Source organism: Mesocricetus auratus, unplaced genomic scaffold, assembly GCF_017639785.1.
Source record: "Mesocricetus auratus isolate SY011 unplaced genomic scaffold, BCM_Maur_2.0 Super-Scaffold_100009, whole genome shotgun sequence".
Classification (NCBI taxonomy): domain Eukaryota; kingdom Metazoa; phylum Chordata; class Mammalia; order Rodentia; family Cricetidae; genus Mesocricetus; species Mesocricetus auratus.
In genome coordinates this window covers 45,665,766-45,673,843 of record NW_024429193.1, presented here as the reverse complement: position 1 = coordinate 45,673,843, position 8,078 = coordinate 45,665,766, and the positions used below count along the sequence as shown (strand labels likewise).

Genomic DNA, 8,078 nt, shown 5'->3' with positions numbered 1-8,078 from the left:
AAGGCTGATTTTTCTGTAATTTTATAATTTTTGCAAAAACCACTTAACACATAGCTTAGACATGACATTTTCATCATCTTAAAGTTGATGATGTGGCTGTCAAACTAAGGTATAATTTATGAAAAGGAGATATGATATTTATTCAATTTATTGCAAAAATCAAATTTAAAATGATTTAATAGTAGATCAGTTCCTCAATATGTTTCTTGTGGGTTCATTTTGGTCCAGGAAATTGGGAGTTTTCTTAATGCTATACTCTCAACAATAGTTGATTGTTTTTTAGTTTTTCTTAATCACTAACAATTTTGAAACTACAGTCTGTAACTATAACTGTCAGTAGAACTAGTAGAAATATCTTTCTGTAGTTCTCATGATTTTAAGTAAAATATTGCCTAAAGACTATTTTTTGTTAACTTTTATTACATCTGCTATTGTGGAAAACAGAAATATTTGGTATATATTGGTGTTTTGATTATTAAAGAGTAGTGGAGGTATACCTTAAAAGTTTTCTTTTTTTTTACATTATACTTTTTTAAAAATTTTTAAATAGCTTGTTTTACATGTCAATCCCAGTTCCCTCTCCCTCCCCTCCTCCCGCACTCCCCTTCCACCCTCCCTCCCACCCTATTGCCAAATCCTTCCACATAGGGGATGTCTAGAGTCTATCATTTTACTCTTGGTAGGGTCAAGGCACTCCCCTAAGAGTCCAGGCTGAGAGAGCATCTCTCTTTGTGCTATAGGCACATGAAGACAGATTGTATACCAGGGATAGACACTGATTCACAGCTCAGAGCCCCATAGGTTGTCCAGGCCTTCTCACTGACACTCACATTTGGGGGGTCCATATCAGTCCCATTCTGGCCTCCCCACTGTCGGTCTGGGGTCCAAGAGCACTCCCCTGTTCAGATCAGCTGTCTCTGCTGGTTTTGCCAGCCCATTCTTTGCTAATTTGCTCATCACTCCTCTCTCTCTGTCACTGGGTTCCTTGGGTTCAGTTCAGTGCTTAGTTGTGTGTTTGCCTCTGCTTCCATCAGTCCCAGGATGAAGGCTCCCGGATAGTTATAGACATCAAGTTCATTATCAGGAATGGGCATTCGAGGTGGTCCTTCCTCATCGACTGGCTGTCAGATGGTTTCTTTTATATTTCAACATTCCCTAAAGTGAAAATCTGGAGGTAACAGGATTATATGAGACAAGAAATCCAGTAATGATAGTAACTTAGAACGCACACAAAGTTCTCTGTTTGCCATATCCAGAGTCCAGGTGTTATAGCCTGAATGTGAATTGTTCTTATACTTTTACTCTTTGTTGAAGGATAGAAAAAGAGGAAGAAAAGGAAAAACAGGAATATTAAATAACTTTAGTTTTCACCTGCAGTGAATTCCAATTGGTCTTCAGAGTAAAGACCTGGAGCCACATATAGGGATAAATGCTGAAAGACAAAGAAGCAGAAGAGTCAGCCACTAGTTCTTACCTCTATTGAATCCAAAGTGGTGATCCTGGCTCTATGCATCCTCAGTTTGAATGCAATGAGCTCCTGTCTCCCCCAACATTATATTCCTCTCTCTGTCCAGCCATATTACTCTTGTCTCTACATCCCCAGTACTAGGATTGAAGCATGGGACTCCCAAGTACTGGGATTAAAGCTGTGAGTTACCACCACATGGACCAATTTCTCTTTGAGACTGTATCAATTTAGTGGAGCCCAGGGTGGCCTTGAACTCACAGAGATCCATTTGCCTCTGAGTTCTGGGATAACTGTGTGTGCCATCACTGTCTGGCCTCTATGGTAACTAGTGGCTTGTTCAATATTTTGATCTTCAGGCAAGCTTTATTTGTTAAAGCACAAACAAAATATCACCACAGCAACTATTAAAATCAGACTCAAATTTCGAATGTTTCTCTCATGTATTCAATGAAGATAAATTTAACTATATGTACTCTCCTTTGCCTACCAAGTAAACAGAGTAATACTTGGAAACATCTTAAAACAATTCTTCCTGTGAAGTAGAGAGAAAAAGTGGCTACTGTACAGGGATATTCTAGCAATTAGTTCTGTACAAAAAATTCTACACATTTAATAATATTTGTTATATAGACTGGTATTTTTTCAGTGTGGAAAATAAAGTTAACAGAGCTTGGGGATTTCCTATAGTAAGAAATCTAGTTTCTTAAAGCAATGCTTTGTCTGGGATTTTTTAATCTCACCATTCTAAACATATGAGGGAACTACTTTCATTTCACACTATATACATACATACATACATTGGAGTCAACATTTAAGACTACCGAGACCATGCTTATTTGGAAATCAGTGTGGGTTATTCATAAATCACAGTCTTCCATTAACCCAAGATAAGGCACTTCTAGGGAAAGTTATTTGAGAGAAGCAGTTTCAGGAGAGAGTGTGAAAAAATAAGGGCAGTGCTACAAATTATATAATAGAGCCCAGAACTCAAGCATATGCAGTTTCATATTTAGCACCTCTCAAAAAGAGCATTTTTATAATAGAACTGTTTTATATTTAGATCTGTATCATCCTTGGATGGCTTGTCTTTTTCCAATTCTCTGAGGACATTCTCAAAATAATAGTGACACAGAAGCCTCAGCATGCTTTGGAGGTAAAAGTCCTTTGTGTACAAAGTCACTGCTGCAGCTTGTCCATCCTCAGGAGACTGTCATCATGCCTGTTTTTAATGTGATTTTTGCCTTTCAACTTTTAAAGTGAAAGCACAAGAAGATGAGAATAAATGTGTTTTCTATACATTTATAACATACTCTGCTTGCTTATTCTTTGAATGCTTCCTAAATAGTTAGTTTCATTGCATGTATTAATTGAATTAACAGGAAAACTACATAGTGACAAAGCTCCAATTTTCTTTATATTGGTATTTTATGCCATTATCTACTATTATGCAACAATCTATGGTTTGATTTTTCTTTCTTTTTTTGTTTTATAAGCTAATTGAACTTTTTTGTTGTCTCTTTCTGGATCCAGTCTCCAAACACAATAACATGGTAGGGGGTGTTAGAGTTCAGTCTGTAAACAGCCTTAGAGGATGACCCATATATATATATAAGCCAGTAACTGTCAAGCCAGTAATCATATTAAACTGAAAATTACTTAAGAATCTGAATAGTATGACTATTCAGTAGCTGACTTCTGTTTTCACTGGGAATTTTATTTTACATATTTACTTATTTGTGGTAGGGATGAATGGTATCTTACATGTGAGTACTAAAGATAAAACTCTGGCTTTTAAGTTTAATGGCAAGTGTCTTAACCAACTGAGTCATCTCACCAGCCCTTCCTTGTTAAATTTAATACAAAAATATATATGTGTGTATGACTATATTTGTGTGAATAAAAATGTATTTACCAATAATAGTTATGTATTTTTATTTGTCATATTGCTATGAAATGAGTAAAAGCTAATTTCTGATACATTTTATGATGTTAACAGAAGAAAAACATTAATCTATATATGTATTATCAATTTTGTTTTATTCTATTTTTCCTTTTATTGAAAATAAATTCATTTATCATATATTATATTCTGATTATAACTTCCCCTCTATATATTTCTCAAATACTCCTTACCTACCATCTACTTATCAAAAAAGAATGGTTTCTAAATTATAACAACCAAACATGAGAAAACAAAATATAGTAAGATGAAGTAAAAACAATCATGCCAACTGAGCAAGAGGAAAAGGGTCCCCAAATAGGCACTAGAGACAGAAACCTATTTGTTCTCATAGTCAGGAGTCCCATAAGAAATGCTAAGAAAAAGCAATAATGTATGCACCGTGGACCTGATGCAAACCAGTGTAGGTGCTATGATTGCTACTTCAGTGACTATGAGCTCATTTGCCACTTGCTTGGTCACTTCAGAGGGTCTTGTACTCCAGGTGTCTTACATCCCCTCTGGCTCTGACAATCTATCCTTGATTCCCTTACCTTTGAGGAAAGGGATTTGATGAGGTAATTTCATTTATATTCTCCCTGTTATGTGGGTCTTAGGTCTCTGATGGAACATGTGTTCCCATCTGCTGCCAGTAGAAGCCTCTCTGATGATGACTGGATTGAATACTGATCTGGAGCATAGGAGAATATCACTAGAGTCATTTTGTTGATAAAATAATTTGGCTTTTTATGACCAAGAGTATTTGGTTTTAACCTAGTTTTCTGGACTTTCTAGTCTCTGGTTCTTGTTTATCCCAGCAGTGAAATTTAGGTCAAATCATATATTGGTGGGCTATTCCTAAAAATCTTTTGCCACCATTTCCCTATGTATCTTACAGGAGGACAGAGTGTAGACCAGAGGTTATGTGGCTAGGTTCGGGGTCCACATTTCTCTTTCGTTAGACTGAAGAATACTTTCACCTTGAATGTAGGGGTGAAGACTCCATGTAGTCAGCAACTTGACTTCTCCATGTTCTTTGAATTATATGGGTGTAGTCACAGCAATGACTGTTTGTCGACTGCAATCCTTGGTCTTACTCTCTGGCCAACAACACTTGAATGAGTTTCAGTCCACCAATAGAAGCCTTGCCTGGCAACAAGAAATTGCCAGTTAATACTTCATATCCTCTGTTGCAAGGAATCCTCATTAGGATCCTTTTTATAGATTCCAGCAGTTTCTCCTGCACTAAGATTCAGCATCATTCCCCATAAAGTTCCCCAATTTCAGCTGTCTCTGCCCATGCTCTCTCCCTTTAACTCATGTCCCCTTAATCCTCCCAGTTTGCACATAGATCTACTGTATTTCCCACTCCCAGGGAGATCCATATGCCAATGAAACCCCTTCTCTTTTCCTACCCCTCTTGGACTGTGGGTTATAGTTTGATTATCATCTACTCAACAGACAATAGCTACTTATAAGTGAATGTATATCATATTTATCTTTCTGTATCTGGACTATGTCATTTGGGATAATTTTTTAACCAATTTCATCATCTGCCTAAAAAAACCCAAAGACATGATGTCATTTTTAAAAAGAAGTCTGAATATTACTCCATTGTGCAGATGTACCCCATTTTGTTCATTCATTATTCTACTGCAGGCATCCAGGTTTCTGTTCAGATTCTAGCTTTTTTGAATAAAGACACAATGAACATCATTTATTGAGAGGAATAAAAGTTTATTTTTCACTTTCTTGTCATGTATCCTCCCATTAATTTAATTTTTAGTGCCATAGATATATACTAAAGCTATGCTAAATAGTTTCACTAGGTGTAAGAAAATAACCTGGAAAAAACTTAACATTTTTCAGCCACTCCTGGAGTGATGGATTAGTGGCTAAACACCCATACTCCTACTAAAGAGGGCAGAGGTTTGATTTTCATCACCTATTTCAGATGTTTCACATGTGTCTGGTACTGTGGTTCCAGTGGGATCTGTTACCTCTGACCTCTGCTCTCATCTGTATTCATGTATACACACAATCTTAAAAGAAAATTGGGAATCAATCTACCTCAATCTACCTCAAGGGCCAGTGATACCACACTTGGGCATATACCCAAAAGATTCTTAATCATACCACAAGGACAATTGTAATGTGTAGTTTTCCCTGCCATCCACCTGGGACCTGTTGAGCTTTCTGAACCCCAAAATATCACACAAGAAACTATATTAATTATAAGCTGTTGGCCATTTACTATTATTTCTTATTGTCTATCTCTGACTTAATTATTGATCCATAATAATCAATATATATTTTATAAGGGCTTATCTTTTCAAGAACACCAGACTTGCATTCTCTTCTCCTGGGATCACATGGCAACAGCTCCATTAACTACATTTCCCAGAATCCTCCTAGACTCCTAATTCCACCTGTCTTGTTTCCCTATTGGCCAACAGTGCTTTACTGACAATATACAAAGGACTTCCCCATCAGACTCTTGCTCAACAATTTTCATGGAAACATTATTCATAATAACCAGAACCTTAGAAACATCTTGGATGCCACTCAACTAAATAATAGATAAAGAAACTGTGGTATAGTTACACAGTGGAGTGTTACTCAGCTGTTAAAAATAATGATGTCATGAAAATTTCAGTTAAATAGGTCAAACTACAAAAATAAACAACCCAGAGCGAAGTAACACAGACCCAGAGAGACATAGTAAGTGCTCAGTCATAGTGGATATTATCTGTAAAATAAAGGATAACTATACCACAATCCACAGACCTAGAAAGAGATGATAACAAGAAGGTTTCAAGGAGGGATAATTGGATCTCCTTGGGAAGGTGAAATAGCAAATATTTCCTCAGTGGTCTGAGAGAAGGTGGGGATGGGAACAGGAGCAACCAGGTTGAGGGCAGAAGGATGGGGAGAGTACTGAAAGAGACTACTCAAAAAGGGGGAGCATATTGGGGTCAGGTTAAAACCTTGAATAAGTAAATTTCCCAGGAATTTATAAGGATTACTCCAGCTAAGACCTCTACCAATAGCAGACAGTTACTCTGAACAAGTCATCTCCTGTGACCAGGAAAAGCTTTCAGGGGAGAGACTGTGAAACCAATCTAGTCACAGAAGCTTTGACTGAAGCTAAGACTTATCAAAGGCAGATCTATAGCCTGAGGTGGTCATCTTCTTTGACCATGTAAAACTTCAAGTGGAGGAAGTGGGAAAACTACCCAGCTACAACTTTCGACATTCAGTATGTCCTACCTATGGAATGTGCTGACATTTGGGTGGCACAGAGATTGAGGGAGAGTCCAACCAATGACTGACTGGTATACTTCTAAATCCCATGCCAGGAGATCCAGTCAATTACTGACCCTTCCCAGAGCATCAGAACCTACAGCCTGGATGACCCATATACCTAGAATAGAACCAAACATGATTAGAGGGGATATGGCAATGTAATGATATTTTGTTATACTAGTAGGTTGTGGCCTAGTTCAATTGTCATCAGAGAGACTTTGTACAGCAACTGATGGGAACAGATACAGACACACAGCCAAATACTAGGAATAGGAGGAGCTCAGGGAAGACTAGAGAAGAGGTGGATACAGGAGTTTAGAAGCCAGAGGTATCAAGGATAACACGAGAAAATCACAGAATCAACTAACATAGGTACACAGTGGCTCACAGGGACTGAAGCAACAGCAGTTAAGTTAGCATGGGACTGACTAAACACTAGATACATACATGTTATAGTTGTGTAGGTTAGTCCTCTTGTGTAACTCCTAAATGTGGTAGTAAGGGCCATCTGACTCTTTTGAGCTTTTGTGACCTTATCCTCATACTGGATCACTTTGTCTAGTCTTAATACATCAGTAAGTATATAGTCTTATTGTAACTTACTTCTTGATTTGTTATTATCCATGGGAGATCTGCCCTGAGGAGAGGATTGGGTGTGGGAACATAGGGGAATAGGGGAGGGACTAGGAGGAGAGGAGGGATGGAATCTGTGTCATGGATGAAAAATAAATAAACTATTAAATAATTAAAAATGTAGTTACCATATGATCTACCTAAACTATGACTATGTATATATCAGCCCAAATGAAATTAACATACAGAACACACAGCAACACGTCTGTTTATCACTGCTAAATTCACAGCAACCAATATCTGGCTTCAACCCTAAAAGCATGTAATTGATGAGAAAAATGTATGTACATGTGAAATAGAATAATATTCAGTCACACACAGAAAAATACAGAACAATATCGCTGATCATTTTTTTCATTTCTTGTACTTTTAAGTTTATGTTCCAAAGTTAAATGCCACTTAAATTATTGCCTACTCTGATTCTTATATTATTCTTTGCTTTACCACTTTGTACTCCACCTCATAGATTAAAATCAGAACAAAAATAAACCCTAAAGTATTAGTCCTTGAACTGTCTTTGTAGTGCTTTTTCATATCATAAGTTAGAGTTATAAATACAATGCTTAATAACCCTGGTAAATGTGCACCCTTTCAGTGACACTGCACAGCTCTTCCTGGTTATACATGAAAAGTTCTACTGAACTTCATGCATTGGGGCCTTCTTATCTGCTGATAGGGTCTTACAAACTATTTATATTCCAAAACTTCAGATCTACTCAATGGTTGAAGCCT

General features: G+C 37.1%; 1 long non-coding RNA gene across 1 annotated transcript; it reads right to left on the bottom strand.

Moving 5' to 3' along the window:
- Positions 1-1,371: 1,371 nt before the first annotated feature.
- On the bottom strand, positions 1,372-6,816 carry LOC121142249. The gene is made up of 3 exons (XR_005879233.1): positions 6,678-6,816; positions 4,388-4,556; positions 1,372-1,432 (listed from the first exon to the last, which is right to left on the bottom strand). It is a non-coding gene; the product is annotated as an uncharacterized LOC121142249 (long non-coding RNA).
- Between the last annotated feature and the right edge of the window lie 1,262 nt (positions 6,817-8,078).